Source organism: Neophocaena asiaeorientalis, unplaced genomic scaffold (genome assembly GCF_003031525.2).
Source record: "Neophocaena asiaeorientalis asiaeorientalis breed wild unplaced genomic scaffold, Neophocaena_asiaeorientalis_V1.1 scaffold126, whole genome shotgun sequence".
NCBI lineage: Eukaryota > Metazoa > Chordata > Mammalia > Artiodactyla > Phocoenidae > Neophocaena > Neophocaena asiaeorientalis.
The window spans coordinates 683,925-702,031 of record NW_020174565.1 but is presented as its reverse complement, the minus strand read 5'-3'; the positions used below and the strand labels follow the sequence as shown (position 1 = coordinate 702,031).

Sequence of the window (18,107 nt, the reverse complement as noted above, 5' to 3'; positions counted from 1 at the left end):
ACGGCACTTTGGGGGAAGCAGGCCTGTGGATGTCTGAATCATAATGAGTTGAATAAACAAAGATGTAAGCCCATTCTGAGGTCACAGGCCCTTGTCACTGGCAACAGGAGTTGCGGCAGTGTCTTTCACACCCTCCACTTCCCTTTCTCCTAAAGCCACGCTCACGCTCACCGAGTGACCTTTAAATAATGATTTACCTTCCCCAGGATTTGCTAACAGGGAGAGAACACACTGGTAGTAGTAGTAATATGTATTCCAGTTCTCCTGCAGGCTTTATTTTGCTTGTTAGCCAATATTACTCTTCTGGTCCATAACATAACCTTTTATGAGTTTGGTACCTGTGAGTCGGTCCTGAATGATTATCTGGTGTGCACACGAACAGATCAGATTTTTGTTTCTGCGGGGTTGAGGGTGTGATCTGGGTCCATAGCCTCTTATATTAGTCTGCTCTGGCTGCCAGAGCGAAGTACCATAGGCTGGGTGGCTCAGACAGCAGAATTTTATTTTCTCACAGTTCTGGAGGCTGAGAATCCAAGATCAGGTGTTGGCAGGTTTGGTTTCTCCTGAGGCCTCTCTCTTTGGCTTGCAGGTGGCTGTGTTCTTACTGTATACTCACTCGGCCTTTTCTCTGTGCGCCCACCCCTGGTGTCTCTCTCTCTTCTTATAAAGGACACCGATCATACTGAATTAAGGCCCCACCCTTAATGACCTTAATTACTTCTTTAAAGGTTCTGTCTACAAATTCTGTTCTATCACATTGGGTAATAGGGTTTCAACATGAATTTGGGGGGCACAATACCCTCCCTCTTGTCTCCCCCAACCCCAGGAATACCTCTCTGTGAGGCCCAAAGAAACCAACTGCTCTCCCTAGACAACCCTTCCCTAATGACCCTTCTCTATGACCGCATCAACTCCCCATACAGTCCTTGTCACCACTGATTCAGCATGAGGAGGCTCCCCTACACATGGTGACGCTCACCCCAGAGTCCAGCCTTGACCCCACCCTTCCTCATGCTGTCACCGTGGGTGACTTCAGCAAGTGGAACACTTCTCCCCCAGGACTCACATCTTTACAACCAGGTCGACCCATTGAACTACTCCCTCGCTACCAGTCTCAGCTTGTAGATCCACTGTGGCTCCATACAACTCACTTTGTAGGCCCTCGACCTTGGATATGTCTTAAAGCTCACTTTCTCTTCTCCAGCACTAGGTAGCTTAGCTCTTCTTGAGAAAATCGAAACATCTTTATTTTTTTTAATTAATTTTTATTGGAGTATAGTTGATTTACAATGTTGTGTTAGTTTCAGGTACACAACAAAGTGAATCAGTTACACATACACATATATCCACTCTTTTTTAGATTCTCTTCCCATATAGGTCATTACAGAGCATTGAGTAGAGTTCCCTGTGCTATCCAGTGGGTTCTCATTAGTTATCTACATATAGTAGTGTGTATATGTCAATCCCAATCTCCCAATTTATCCCTCCCTAAACATCTTTAGATTAATACAACAATCAACCCATCAGCTGCAACCTCATTTAAGCATCACTGGAATTTCATTTTACCTTCCTCTTGCTCTGGTTTCTCACAGTAGCTCTTAGCAACCTTAAGCCTGCAAATAATAATACACTTAATATGTGTCAGTCACTATTCCAGACCCTTCTTATGTTTTAAGTCATTTAAATTTAATTCTCATAACAACCCTGGGAGGTAGATACTATTATTATTACTTCTCACCTCATTTTATAGATGAGGAAATTAAGGCACAGAAAGTTATATAACTTGCTCAAGGTCACACAGCTACTAAGTACCAGAACTAAGATTTAAATGTAGGCATCCTGTCTGCAGAATCTCTTAATCACTATGTGATGTTGCCTCTGTTTCCTGTACATTTGGGCTCTGACCAAGGTCCACTCTTACAAAGAGATGATGAAAGCATAAGCACCATTACCTTCTTGTCTTTCATCTACTCAGTTCTGTACTGATAAACAACTTCTTTCCCTCCAGGCTCAGAACAAGAAATGCTTTTTCCTGTCCCAGGTAAATCCCTCCACTTGAGATATCCATCATATTCCCTCTTCTGAGACCCGGTTCTCTCAGTTATTTCCTGTCTTCAAATTCTTTCTTTCATTGGCTTTTTCTAGCTTCGTGATTCCCCAAAGCTCAATTATGTCAACATCTGTGAAGTTGAGTGAATTCACGAGAACTGATGTATCAAACAATCCTGAAAAGTGGCATCCCAATGTATTAATTTAGAGTGACAGGTGTACCTTCCAAGGAAACCAAGAAGTCATTACTGTTCCTTCGAGACAAAGCTTAAATCTCATCTCCAAGAGGCCCTTTCTTGTTTTGTTGTTTAGCTTTCCTTGGGCACTTTGCATTTGCCACTGTGTTTTGCTATTATTGTATTTATTACTATCCTGTGACACCCGACTAGGCTGAAGATCTGTTGAGAAGAGAGATGATAGCCAGTCTTACTTGCTATGTTTGGCCCAGCGTCTTGCACACAGCAACTGCACATGAGAAATCTTGGTTCTTTCAGCATTTTTTTCATCCAACACATATTTATTGAGCTGCTACTATGTGTCAGACATTGTTCTAGATCTTGGGGGTCAGTAGCGTATAAAACAATGAATCTGATTGCATGGAGCTTATGTTCTAGCAGAAGGAGATGAGCAACTAGGAAATAAATGTATGTCAGGTTATAATATGAACTATAGAGTAAAATAATGCAGAAGATAGCATTAGGGGCTTGAGAGGGGTTGTGGCATTATTTTTACAGAAAGAGTCAGAGAGAGCTCTGATAAGGTGAAATTTGAGTGGAGACCTGAATGCAGTGAGGGAGCAAAGGACTGGCTTTATCAGCATGAATATTTATGAAGCTGCTGGTTTAGGCCATCTGACACCACTAACCGGCCACCTCATTTTTTTTTTTTAACATTTACAAAAGTTGAAATAATTTTACAATGAACACCAATACCACCACCTAGATTCTACCACCAACATTTTGCTTTATCACACATCTCTCTGCCCATCTTCTAGTCATCCATCAATCATCTTTTTTTGGATACATTTGAAAGTAAATTGAAGACATTTGAATAGTTTCCCCTAAATACTTCAGCATACATAGCATTAGTTCTATTTTTTTTTAGTTTTATTTTTCCTATACGTAAAATGAAATGCACAAATCTTAAGTACGCATACACCTGTATAACCCAAATTCTGATCATGATATAGAACATTACTTTCACCTCAGAAATTTACCTCATGTCTCATCCCATTAATCCCTGTGACCTACAGGCAACCACTGTTCTACTTCTTACCACCAAAGATTAGTTTTGCCTGTACTAGAACAGCATATAAATGGAATTACACAATATATGCTCTTTTCAGGCAAGGCTTTTTTCACTCGTAATGTTTTTGAGATTCGTCCATGTTGTTGCATGTATCAGTAACTTTACTTCGTCTAAAACTCTTGTCTGGTGGTTCTCAATCAAGGGCAATTTTGCCCCCAGAAGACGGTTAACAATGTCCGGAGACATTTTTTTTTGGTGGGGGGGCACATCGTGCGGCTTGTGGGATCTTAGTTCCCCGACCAGGGATTGAACCCAGGCCCTGGCAGTAAGAGTGCCGAGCGCTAACCACTGGACCACCAGGGGATTCCCTGGAGACATTTTTGGATGTCACCCTATGTGGGTTGTTACTGGCATATAGTGGTTAGAGGCCAAGGATGCTGCTGAATGCTTAGTCCTTCAAGGACAGCTCCCTCCCCGCACCTGACTCCAAATAATTATCCAGGTCCAGATGTCGGTAGTAGTAAGGTGGAGAAACCCTACTCTAGCCAGGTATAAAGCATGAATGGGCATCTTTCCATCCAGTCAGTATCTTCTGTCAGTTATCATTGATCAACTAAGGTATTAAATCTGGATCTTTGCTTGGTGTTAGTTTTCTTGGGATATTTTACATTTTAAAAAAGGACAACATTTTAACAAAAATAATTTTTCTTTCAGAGTGGAAAATCCGTTCATCATAGCAGACCCAGGTAAGAGGAAATTTGGGTTATGATTCTTTCCTGGGATTCATCAAATCCTATTGCATTCAGACTTCTTGGAAAACCCAGGCTGGGCCCAAACTATACTAGCCTCTAGGAACGACCAGAGCAGATGCAAGTTAGAACTTTCTTTTCCCTTCCCTTCCCTTCCCTTCCTTTTTTCGACATCCCTATGAGCATGGGGAGTGACTAAAGTGGCCACCTGATTGAGAGAAGGGTCTGGATATTTCTTGGTTTCATTTTTCTCCCGTTCAGAGCAATACTCCAAGAACAGAAGCAAGCTGGTTGGGGGGAGGTAGAAGCAGACAGTACTTTGAAATGTTCTGCTGCACTTTTCAAACAAAAGTCATTGACTACCATACAGAGAAAATGAAATTCATAGAAATGTATTGGAGAGCAGTTACATTAAGTGTCTCATAAATTTAATGGCTACTGTTTTGAACTACCTGATTTTCTCTTATAGCTGCCATGATGCTGAATTTCTTGTTTCAACAAGAGCCGTGATTAGCATTCGCATAGCTCCCAGGTACCTCTGAAAGTGGCGTAAAAACAGAATAGAACAGTTCTCTAAAGAATCAGCTGCCATTTTTGCATTTACACACAAATTTTAGGATTCACTTGTCGATTTCCACACACATACAGTGATTGAATTGAATTTATAAATAAATTTGGTGAGAATCGATATCTTTACACTATTGTTTTGTAATCCATGGACATGATATATTTCTCCGTTTGCTCAGTTCTTCTTTAGCCTTTTAAAATAATGTTTTGTAGTTTTGTTAGAGGTATTCACGTTTGTTAGATTATTCCCATATATTTAATATTTTTGATGCTACATTAAATGCTATACTCATAAAAAAAACAACAACACAGAATCAGCTGTCATGAAGTTCTCCATTTACAAGGTTTTTATTATCTCCATCTATGTTGAGTTTTTATTATTTTAACTATTTTATCTACGTTAACTATTTTAAACATTAATGAGCAAAATTAATAAAATCATGGGTGTAAATGCCATATTTGTAACTTTGGATTTTATTTTCATTGTGTCCCTGACTCTCCTTGTGTATAAATATAATGCAATCTGGTTTTTGATAATCAGTAGTTTTTAATTATGATTTTTTTTACGTAAGTATATTGTAAGTTAAACAATGTACTTATAAACAAATAACATAATATAATGATACATGAAATACATAGGGGAACAAATCACAATAAGCCTGTTGTATAGTAGTATCTGTTATCTAACATTTACATTCTCATAGTTGAAAAGTAACTTCCTTGAAAACATCAGTGTGTTTCTTCATAAGTCAAAGTTCTGTCAGCTGGTGCCCTTCTCTCCTTATTTTCCAGAGCCTCTTCCCCCAGTACCCCCTCAAGAAACTTCTAACAAGAACCAAATGTGATTAGCTATTGCTCACCAACATTCTTTTCCTTATAATTTAGTTAAGGAGTTAATAATCTCCTTAAGTCAAATATATATCTTTTGGCACAATTAGCTTCTTATCCTGAGGGGTCCAAGTGATATTTTCCTCACAGATTCTTTCAAAAATGCCATGACTGTGCTTCCCTGGTGACGCAGTGGTTGAGAGTCCGCCTGCCGATGCAGGAGACACAGGTTCGTGCCCCGGTCCGGGAAGATCCCACATGCCGCAGAGCGGCTGGGCCCGTGAGCCATGGCCGCTGAGCCTGCGCCTCCGGAGCCTGTGCTCTGCAACGGGAGAGGCCACAACAGTGAGAGGCCCGCGTACAGCAAAAAAAAAAAAAAAATGCCATTACTGGTCACAAATTCCAGAGGAGAACATTGTCTTCCTTCTACACAGTAGTATTAAATTGATTTGCTAGGGCAGCTATAACGAAGTATCACACATGGCTGCTCAAATAACAAAATTTTATTGTCTCACAGTTCTGGAGGCTGGAATAAGGTTTTGGCAGGTTGGTTACTTCAGAGGCTGTGAGAGAAGAATCTGTTCTAGGCCTTTCGCCTTGGCCTGTAGACAGCCATCTTCATGTTCACATGGCATTCTGCTTGCATGTGTAGATGACTCCAAATTTCCCCTTTTTATAAGGACACCAGTCATATTGGATTAGGGCCCCACCTAATGACATCATTTTAACTTGATTACCTTTGTAAGGACCCTGACTCCAAATAAGGTGACATTCTGAGGTACTAGGGTTTAGCAGTTCAACATATCAATTTTGGGGGGGGGAGGGGCGCAATTCAACCTTATGGTCAATGACAAGTGTCATTTTCTAAACTTCCTGAGAACTCTTACAGAGCTTAACACCTACTCATACCAAATAATATACATGTAGAATAAAACAGTTCATAGACCATTTTTAAAACTACTCAGTTGAACACAATAAACATCTCACACAATTGGTGTTTTATCACAAGACCAAACATATTTAGAAAATAGAACAAAGATTTAAACATAGATAATTCTATTTTCAAACAACATTCTTTTATTGTCATTTAGAGAATGATTACAGAAGAGAGCCTTTTAAAAATCTTTGTTTAACAACTTTATTAATGTATAACTGGCATATAATAAACTGTACATATTTAGAGTGTACAATTTGGTAAGTTTTACGCAAGTATATACACCTGTGAAACCATCACCAGAATCAAGATAATGAATGTATTCTTTACCCCCTCCACCAAGATTTCCCCAGGCCCCTTTGTCATTTCTCCTTCCTGTTCTTCCTCAACTGCTCTATCCCCAAGGCAACCACTTACCTGCTTTCTGTCATTATACATTAGTTTGCATTTCCTATGTTTTTTTTTTTTTTTTTTTTCCTGTGGTACGTGAGCCTCTCACTATTGTGGCCTCTCCCGTTGTGGAGCACAGGCTCCGGACGCGCAGGCTCAGCGGCCATGGCTCACCGGCCCAGCCGCCCCGCGGCATGCAGGATCTTCCCGGACCAGGGCACGAACCCGCGTCCCCTGCATCGGCAGGCGGACTCTCAACCACTGCGCCACCAGGGAAGACCCCTCCTATGATTTTATATAAGTGGAATCATAAGTACATAGTCTTTTTTGTCTGCCTTTTTTCACTTAGCATAATTACATTGAAATTGATCCATGTTGTTGTCTGTATCAAGTGCTAACTTCTTCTTGCTGAGTAGTATATTCCAATTTTTGGGTACACTATAGTTTATCCATTCTCCTGTAGTTGGGCATTTAGGTCGTTTCCAGATTTGGGCTATCACAATGAACTTTAGCTAATAGCTGTGGACATTTGTGTACAAGTCTTTCAACGGACCTGTGTTTTCATTTCTGTTGGTAAAGTGCCTGGGAGTGAAGTGGCTGGAACATAGAATAGGTGTATGTTTAACCATTTAAGAAACTGCCGAAGTGTTTTCCAAAGTGGCTGTACTACTTTATACGCCGCCAGCAGTGTACGAGAGTCCAGTTCCTACGCATCCTCACCAACACTTGGAACGGTCAGTCTTTTAAATTTAGTCATTCTGATAGGTGTGAAGTAGTAACTCGTAGTGGATTTAAGTTGGATCTCCCTCATGAATAATGACGTAGAACATCTTTTCAGGTACCTTTGGGTCATTAATTCAGAAGAGCTCATTGTGAAACAAAATTTCTTAGACAAATTTGATTGTGATTTTGCCTAAGTTCATTAATTTTCTAGGGGGCAAGGGAATCAGTAAAGGTCGAAGAGGAGAGAGAGAGAAAGAGAGGGAGAAGGGCAGTGAAAATAAAGGTATTAAATAGTTGGGAAAAAGGATGATTACATAAGTAGCTAATGTTTTTCAAAGTAAGAAATATTTGCAGTTTCATTTCGTATCACGACTCTTTCAGTGGTTACAAAAAAAAGTCTGCGAGGGCTGGTCCCAGATGCCAGGTATGCTGTCTACCAGACAAGAAAGAACAACCACTACAAGCAAATGAGGCAGATATGTCTATGGTGCTGATCACTGGAATAGCAAAATTTCATCCCCCAGCTGAGATGCCGATTTGTCCAATCAACCTGAAAGGGTGAAATGGGATCAGGCAGAGAGTAGAAGCGGAGGGCCTGGGAGTGCAGCTGAATTTTAAACAGGCCATTGCCTGTAATGACACTTTTCAGGATCCAAGCAAAGATGCAAGATACAAAATTCTTCCATTTCCCAGTTTGGAGACTATTCTTTCCCCCGTGATACTATTAGAGAGCATGGGAGAATATAATTGTTGTAGGTAATAGAGTGAGGGGAGTTAAGTTTCTGTGGATTGTCTGAGGAAGGGAACTTCTGAAAAGAGAATGGTGTTGGAGGAATGAGGGCAGCTGAATTACATGACGAGGTAGTAAAAAAACAATTGAAGAACCGGTTTCATCTAATTTTTAGGATTTGGAATTGCTGTCTTGTATACCTCTGTCGACTCCAAATGTCAGTAAATTCTGTTATATGCATGAATGCCTTATTTTGGTTGTGTGTGAGCATATGAGTGTGTGTGTGTGTGTGTGCACGTGTGTGTGTGTGTGTGTGTGAAAGAGAGCTATTTACTAGTTACCCATTGGAAGGTCTGGAAGGACAGAGAGCCGTATCTGTGTCTGACACTGCCATAGAGACCAAAAGGGGACCAGACTTGAAGTGACCAAGCCCTCACCTGGCCGTTCTGTGGAGTTGAAAGTTGCAAAGTATCTCGACTTGTGCTGCCTGCCTGCATGGGAAGACTTCGTTCCAGTGTGAAAACATACAAACCGTGACTTGAACATATTTATATCCATGAGTTGGAGGATGTTGTATGAAATCCATTTGCCAAACCTCGAATGGTCCATTCGACAGTTTAAAATGCCCAGGAGCTGTATAAACAGGCTTTCTTGGGTTGTATTTGGACAAGTGGGACAAGTGAGATGGGCACTCTTTGCGGCCTTGTTAATGTTTCCCCACCAATATTGGTCCATGAATGCTATAATTTTTTCAGTAGACCAATGGTTTAAGGCATGTACAATGGTGAGGAATGAGAATTTGAGAGTCTCCGGTAGGACTGGGTTGTTACTTGGTGCAAACCAGAGCTTTCTCTTTTTACCAAACCAACAATTGTTGAACTTCCCATCTTGTTTCTCCTTCTCTGAGGTCAGTTGTTACACTGTTCTAACCAGTTTTCCTAAGTTGTCATTTAGGGAAATATCTCTCGGGACAATGGCAGAGGTTTGGCTGACATTGGTTTCTTTAAGGGCAGCGTTTTTTTTTTGAGGAAATGTCAGCAAAATGATTCTCCTTAACTACCAGAGAGTCAAGTTTAGAATGCCCTGAAGTCTTAATAATGAAGCTAAAACACAGGTAAAAGTATTGCATCCAAGAATTCCTGAAATAGGGGCCATTTTAAATTCTATTTCCGCTGGGAGTAAGGAAGTCACATTACTTCTACAACATTCCAAAATCATGGGCTATTCCAAAAACATATTTACTATCAGTTATAAATGTTGGCAGTTTTGCCCTTGGCTGAAGTACAAGCCCATGTAAGAGCGTATAATTCAGCCTGTTGGAGAACTTAATCTCTAAGTTCTAGAATGATTCAACGATATCAAAAGGAGTAGCAATAACATACCCAGCACAATATTTGCATTGTCACCTTTTAAATAAGAACCATCAGTAAACCATAAGAAGTCAGCATTACCCAATGGAATTTCCTGCAGATCTTCGAAAGGAGTCAGGTGATCTTGTCAGTGTTAAGGAGTCATGAGGGACTTTGTCAGTGATGGAGGGGAGACGAGTACCCGGGTTAAGGTTATGACAATGTAAAGAGTCATGGAAGAAGCAGTTAACAAGAGACTTCATAGTAGGTGAGGCACGTGACTGAGAAATATTGAGTGTGATGAGAATTCAGGAGGGCTTCTACTGTAGGAGGTACAAAAGTGATTAAAGGGGATCCCACAGTGATGTTCTTGGTGGCCTTCACCAAAAGGGCAGTGGCTGTAATGACTCTAAGGTAAGGGGGTTATTATCCCCATGCCACAGGGTCCAGCTGCTGGCTGTAGTAATCTATGGGTTAGTGGTGGTCCTGTGTTTGGGGGTGAGTACCCCAAGGACCGTCCCTTCCTTTTCATGTACAAAAAGGAAGAAAGGAATTCAGAATTGGGATGCCCAAGGGTGGATTCATCAAACTCTCCTTTAAGGCCTTGATGGCTATATTGCCTGATTCTTCCCATGAACTTGGGTTCAGGGTTGTTATAATTGAGTAAAACACAGAGGTTTGACCACAAGAGAGACACTTGGAATCCAATTTCAGCAATAGCCACCTAACCCAAGAAAACTTCGCAGTTGGTTCTTAGTTTGGGGTTTTGGGAAACTCAGGACACCATGAAACCTATCTAGATCGAGGTGTAGTCCTTATCCTGAGATAGCAGATGCCCTGGATATTGAACCTGGGTCTGGGCAAGCTGCAATTTTCCTTGGCCATCCTAAGTCTCATTAAGGCTAAAAGCTTTAGCAAGTGGGTGCTGTCTTCCTGTGATGAGGCCCGAGAAAAAGAGCAAAGAAGCAAATCATCCACCTATTATAACAAAGTAGAACCTCTAGGGAACTTTATATCAAACAGATTAGCCTTCAGGATTTGCAAAAAATAAGGATTTTCAGTAAAACCCTGAAGCATTACCGTCCAGATGAATTGTTTTTCTTCCCAAGTGAAGGCAAAAACGTATTGCTAGCTTCATCAACTGAAATACTAAAGAATGCACTGCATAAACCAATTACAGTAAAGAATTCGCTTCTGGTGGGAATGGATGTGAGCAATGTATGAGGGTTAGAAACAGCAGGTTGTCGGGGAGATAACAAGGTTTTTTATTGCTGGGAGGTCCTAGACAAACCTCTACCCTCATTCTTTAGGTTTTCTCACCAGTAAAACAGGAGTGTTACAAGGATTAATACTAGGGAGAATGAGGCCTTAAGCCTTGTAATCTTCTATTATGGGCTTTATGCCTTGAAGGGATTCTTTACTTACGGGATGTGATTAATTCTGGGAAGAGGTTTTTTGTTTTTTTTTTTTCATGGTCAATGTCACTTTTATTATAGTTAATTTATAATTCCCATTTGCCGTTATAGTCAAACTTATTCAGAGAAATAAACCAGAGTTATAAGGGTAGGAGACACGGCCAATATGTTCTCTCACATGATATTTAAGGCTAGGTATCTATCAAACCACATTAGAGGAGCTGACGATATAAAGTTTGGCAGTTCTCAAGAAACATTAGTCAAACCAGAACTAAATCTCAATGCATCAGTTAACATCTGCCGAACACTTCCTCTTGCGGTTAGCATTGTATTAGTGCTTAAACCCAAGTAGTTTGACTCAGTAAATTCTAAAAATACATATTTAATTCTCATAATATTATTCACAGAGTTCTTGGCAGAGATGAATTTTGAGGTTCATATTGTCTCTCTTTCAGTCCCAAAAGCTCTGTTTTGAGTTCTCCAGGCTTTGGTGGAATTTCAGATATTGTCAGGTCCGGCCTGTAGTACCGGTGCACCACCTCCGCGCTGGTGCACGTGGCCAGGAGGCTGGCGGCGAACATTTTCAGGTAGGACGTCCAGGACACGCCCGCGGGCATGGTCGTTGGGCTCGAGCTGCACTGGCCCTCGGAAGCAGGTCAGGGGACGGTTGAAGGGCGCTCCGGAGACTGAGCGGGCGGCCGCGGATCGGACCGAAAGTGCAGGGGATCTGGGAAGAGGTTTTGAGGGATCTATTTGAATCTTGATGGGAATTGTGCTGTGAATTTTTCCAATATCATTTGGAGATTTTACCCATAAAGAGGGCGGTAGCTGATTCAATAGGGACAGATGATCGGTGTTTCCAGATCTACTCTAGGACTGTTAGAGATGGAACAAATAAAATATGTCAGAGTCAGGTTGGCTGCTTTGATGACTTATCTCCAAGTTCTAGAATGATGCCCCCTTTTGGGAGAAAGCAATTCCAGCATAATCCTTCTCTAGGAAGTCTTGCCCTAACAAACGGGGCAGAGGAACTAAGGAGAAAGGGGTGTGTATCTCTCAAAGAGCCTAAACAAAAGGGAGTACATTCAGAGACAGGAACCTCTCAAGGTTCGTTAGAGATCCCCACGATTTGAACAGGGGTTGCCTTATAGTAGTGGGGTTGAGGACCAAGAGTGTGGCTCTGGTGTCAATTAGGATGGGAAGAGATTCATTCCCAGTGAAGGGAAAGGTCCCAGTTCAGCCTGTTAATAAACAGAATTAAAAGCTACCCAGGTGGAATCAACATTTGAAGGAAGACCTGAATTTTCTTTAAAAACAATCTGAAGTCAATTGTAAAGTCATGAACAGGTTCATCAGATTTTTGTGTACTAGCCTGAATTTTGTTCCAATCAACAGGCTTTGGAAAAGCCCTGGAAATTGCTCAGTGAAGTCGTCTAGCGAGTGCTCAAGCCTGATCATGTATGAGTTAGTGGGCTGGTCTCCCAGTTGTAATTCTAGAGACATTCAGGATTTTCCCAGTGAGCTGTTTTCATCCAATGTTGGGCCTGACCTTCACTGACAAACGTATGAACTAGCTGATATAAGTCAGAGAAATGAGGCTGGTAAGTTTGAATGACTCTATTAAATCCCTCAGCAAATCTGGAGAATCCTTGGGTACTTTGCCTAAATCTTTGACTATGGCTCACAGTTCAGCTTTAGTCCAGGGAATATAAGAAAGTAATGGTTTAGCCTCTGGATCCTCGGAAGGCTTAATTTTAAAGGAACAGATTCTGATAAATTCAGAGGAAAAGCGAGTGGGGAGAGTTTCAGCGGAAACGGGACATTTTACATGAAAATTCATATTGGGGAGGACGGTGGGGTGGAGAGGTGTAGGTGGCATAGAAGGGAAGGAAGAAGATGGTGCCAGAGTCAGAGTCTGAGACACAAAAGCTGGGGAATAAGAGCCTGAGGCTTGAGAAGCCATTTTATCTTTCTTTGTTTGCCTCAGTTGATCTTGAAATCTTATTTTTTAGAGAGGCAAAGGTTCCTAAGAACATTTAGAAGCCTCAAAATCCAATTGAATTAGGTGCTGCATTCAGTTTTGGAAATTTTAGAGTTAAGTAAGTTTGGGGATTTCAAAAGTTCCCCGTAATGGCCACTGACATTCTAAATTGTCTTTAGTTAGGTCGGTCCATTTAGTTAGAAAGGCACATAAGGAAGGACGGTGGTTTTCAAACATAAAATTGGCCGAGGTCCCTGTAGAGAATTCAAAATGTGAATATTTAGATAACTGGGATCCCACCTTTCAGAGGTTTTTCTCTAGAGTAAGGGAATAATTTTCAAATAGACACTGTTCAAATAGCTCAAACGGCCTAATACCAGCCAGTTCTAAGGGACAATCTGGTCCCCAAGGAGCCAGACTAAAATCTTAACAGGGCAATTCCAATAGAACAGCCCCTATTTCTGATAGAATTGGGTTGAAGACAGAACCGGCACAGCTCACATGAAACAGTCTCTGTTCCTGATGGTATGGGCTGAAGTGTAGCCAGTTCCAATGCAGTATCATTTCACAATCATGCCAAAGTGCCAAACGAGTACTTGCATACAGAACAAGGCCTTAACCAGAAAGGTTGAAACTTTAAATAGATCCTGACTAAGACCTGAGAGCTTCAAAAAGCAGAGAAGGCCAAAGTTGGGATCCTGGAGAAAGAATTACCCTCAAATCCCGGAGTCGGCCAGAAAAGCAATGAGCAAAAACAGGTTCAATGTGAGCACTGCACCTGTCTGCTCAGCAGTCTTGGAGTCATTGGGGGTCTTCTCTGGTCCCTGTACAGGCCACCAAAATGCTGACCTAAAACAAATAGACTACCAGTTATTTCTCTAGCAAAAATGGATATATTTGGGCTCAATGAAGAATGGCAATTTGGGGTCTGCAATCATGGCAAGCCATGTGCAAGTCCCCTACATCAAGGAGAGGACAACTCTTTTAAAGAGGGGCAAAGGAAGTTGGGAGGGCTACCGTAAACAAAAATTCCATTGGAGGAATCGAGATTTCAAAGTATAGTGGCTTTTCGTTGGCTGAGTTGTGACAACCTCTTAACAGCTGAGCTCTTGCCAGGCCAGAAGAGGACGCCTTTCTTCTCCTGTTGGGCTCTGCTTTCATTGTAGGGCAAGAGAGCGCCCTCTTCTGACCTCCCAACTCTATATTAATTGAGGTGTCTGTTTATTAATTTTTTATACTCAAAGTCCAAAACACTCTGAGAATGAAATCCATTTGGTGGCAAAACTGCCCTATCCTGACCTAATTTGACTGCACAACCATGATTGAACAGATGGAAGGCTATGCAAGCTCCTTAGCACTTAGTGTGGTTAGCAATATACTTTGTGGCAGAAGTTTTATTTTTTTGGCTGCACTGGGTCTTCGTTGCTATGCGCAGGCTTTCTCTAGTTGTGGCGAGTGAGGGCTACTCTTCCTTGCGGTATGCAGGCTTCTCATTGTGGTGGCTTCTCTTGTTGCGGAGCACGGGCTCTAGGCACGTGGGCTTGAGCAGTTGTGGCTCATGGGCTCTAGAGCGCAAATAAGCTCGTGGGATCTTCCTGGACCAGGGCTCCAACCCGTGTCCCCTGCATTGGCAGGCGGAGTTTTTTTTTGAGTTTTGAGTATTTATTATATTTGATTTTAATAAAATAAATTTAAGTTTACATAATTTAATTTTTAAATAATGGCTGGCTGAGTTTCAACCATCAGTTGTCCAAATTCCTGCAAATTTTGGGAATTCCCTGGTGATCCAGTGATTAGAGCTCCGAGCTCTCACTGCAGAGAGCCTGGGTTCAATCCCTGGTCGGGGAACTAAAATCCCACAAGCTGTGTGGCACGGCCAAAAAAAAAAATGCCTGAAAATTTGACAGTGAGCCCTTGTGGGCCAATATGAACCAGCTCCAGCACTGTACCGTTTACCATCCTGCCTTAATGAACAGGACCAGGATTCTATCTGCTTTATTGGCAGGCGGATTCTTAACCGCTGAGCCACCAGGGAACCCCTGTGGCAGAAGTTTTAATGTGTTTGATTATGAGACATTGCTACAGTTCCTGCTGGGAGCGTTTTACATTTGTTGGGTTTTCACTGTATTCCTTTTCAAAATCTGAAACATTCTGAATCTTGAAACACAGCTGTTTTCAAAGAAGAGATTGTGGATTTGTATTTGCAGACAATTCTTAAGCCTTGACATCTGCAAATATCAACATTTATCAGTACTTCAGGAATTGAATCTTTATCTCAGTTTTACCAAGAAGTCTTTGCTTCTCTCTAATATACTTTTCAAAATTCTGGTTATCTGCTTCTATAGCTGCTCAAGGAGTGGTTGCTCAAGGTCACAGTCCCCTCATGTCTGTGCTACCTCTTTGTTCTGTTTCCAAGTCTAATTATATTCTTTGTGGGGAAGAGTCACTTCTGTCGGGGTCTCCCTTATAAATAGAGTTTCCCTTTACACAGGTCCTGGGTGTGTCCCTATAATGCCATTGACGGATTCTTCTGGAGTAGCATCTCAGAGGTTTACCCTTTCATGTTCACTATGTTGTCAGTTTCCCAAATAGGGATTCCATTAAAAATGTAAATATTGACAATTGTAAGGAAAGAGGATCCGGAGTTCTGGCTTGAAAGAGAGTGTTAGTGCTTCAAATAAAACATTGCATCATTGGTGACTTTATTTAGCATTGGAATTCATTAAAAACATGTTTCTAATTAAATAATTACCAAGCTGAGGCCATGCTGGTTAACTCTACCTGCTCTATTTTGCATATTAGTTTAGTTGCTTTGATTATACACATTGCTCAGTTTTGGCAAGATATTATTACATTGTTTTCTGTAATTACACTGTCATGCAATATTGATTAAAAATACCATGCAAAGTTAGCTCTCTAAATTTTTCTCCGTTTTGAAATAATTTTAGAAAGGAAACTTTGATGCAAATCTATGCCAAGTAAATATTATTGGGAGCCTATTATGTGACAGGCCCTCCCACTGGGAGTTGCAAAGGTGAATGAGTCGCAGTTCCTGTTTTTAAGATACGCATATGCTGATCAGAGGAAGAGATGTTAGAAACACATATGATTCATACTAAAATTGGGCTTTGTTGTGTAAGATACAAAAACCTATAGGGCGGGGAAGGTGGTATCTGCATTTGACCATTGGGTTTGCCCCGTGTAGAGCTCAGTCGTGGAGTTTCATTCAGAATCAAAATCAGTGCCTCTTTTGCCTATATTCACATTTAACCTTTTCAATTAGCAGACAGTGTGCTAATTGAAAGATCACTCAGGATTCTAGTCCCAGCTCTGCCACTAACTTTCTGACTGATAGGGTCCCCATCAGAGTCACAGGCTTATTAAAAATGCATATCCAGTGACTATAGTAGGTAACACTGTGTCGTATAATTGAAATTTGCTATGAAAGTAGAACTTAAATATTTTCACCACACACACACACACACACACACACACACACACAGGTAAATATGTGAGGTGATGGATGTTTAACTTCACAGGGGTATCATTTTACAGTACATACATATATCAAATTATATCTTACAATTTAATTGCCAGTTATACTTCAATAAAGCTGGAAAAAAAAAAAAAGCACATCCAGGCTTTTTTGCAGACGCCGCCACCCCGGAACCTCCCGCGCTGCCCATCCACGGTCAACCCTACCGTGTTCTTTGACATTGCCGTCGACGGCGAGCCCTTGGGCCACGTCTCCTTCGAGCTGTTTGCAGACAAAGTTCCAAAGACAGCAGAAAACTTTCGTGCTCTGAGCACTGGGGAGAAAGGCTTTGGTTCCTGCTTTCACAGAATAATTCCGGGATTTTTGTGCCAGGGTGGTGACTTCACACACCATAATGGCACTGGTGGCAAGTCCATCTATGGGGAGAAATTTGATGATGAGAATTTCCTCCTGAAGCATACGGGTCCTGGCTTCTTGTCCATGGCAAATGCTGGCCCCAACACAAAACGGTTCCCAGTTTTTCATCTGCACTGCCAAGACTGAGTGATTGGATGGCAAGCATGTGGTCTTTGGCAAGGCGAAAGAGGGCATGGATATTATGGAAGCCATGGAGCGCTTTGGGTCCAGGAATGGCAAGACCAACAAGAAGATCACCATTGCTGACTGTGGACAAATCTAATAATAAATTTGACTTGTGTTCTATCTTAACCACCAAGACCATTCCTTCTGTAGCTCAGGAGAGCACCCCTTCATCCCTGTCTGCTCAAAATATCCTATAATCTTTGTGCTCTCATTGCACTTCTTTGGGTTCCATATTTTCCTTATCCCCCTCCAAGTTAAGCTGAATTGCAAAGTTAAGTTCATGGTTATGAAATAAAAACTAAACAACAGAAAAAAAAAAAAAAGCACATCCGTAGGTCCTACCCAGATCTACTGAATTAGAACTCAGGGGCAGGGCCTGGAATCTGCATTTTAAACAGGCACCACAGGAGATGATTACACAGGCTGAAGTCTGAGAAGCACTGGACCGCAGAGCTGTGTCAAGTCTTTTCCAGATCCACAAATTCGAAGCAGTGGGGTTGCAACGCAGCAGCCATCCACGTCTTCCTGGAGCTACCACACCCTGCAGCTCCGCCCACATCTTCTTCCCTTTCTTCAGTTGCCGTCTTGCATGGGGAAAAGTCCATGGACAGTGGAGATACTGAGCTGGAACTCTGTCACAGCTGGTATATATATATATTTTCTCTCTTTTTCCTCTCTTGCCAATAACATCAAGAATGCTCCAAAGTAATTGTGCTTTTCTGATTAAGAACATTCTGGGTAAAATGATTTCTGACTTGTGGTCTAGAAGGAGAGAAAGTGTGCTGTTGATATCTTGCATTGCAAGAAAGACAGAGCTGGGTTATTATAGGTGTTGACATTTCCTATGAGCCCCACTTACAAAATTGAGATTAAGTAACTTGCCCAAGTTCACATAGCTGGTCAGTATGGATTTGAACCCAGGTGCCAAGCTCCAGCACCTGTGGTGTTGATCTCTGCACATCACTGCCCTCTCCTCGAGGTCTGGATGAGGCCGATGCTCTCTCTCACCTCCCATCTACTTTTCAGGGTGGGTCTGATAATCAGGCATGGACAAGCAGTGCATTCC

The 18,107-nt window shown here is 41.6% G+C and overlaps 1 pseudogene; it reads left to right on the top strand.

Annotated features, from left to right (window-relative positions):
* Nucleotides 1–965: 965 nt before the first annotated feature.
* Nucleotides 966–17,138, top strand: LOC112408343 (peptidyl-prolyl cis-trans isomerase A pseudogene; annotated as a pseudogene).
* The last annotated feature ends 969 nt before the right edge of the window (nucleotides 17,139–18,107 follow it).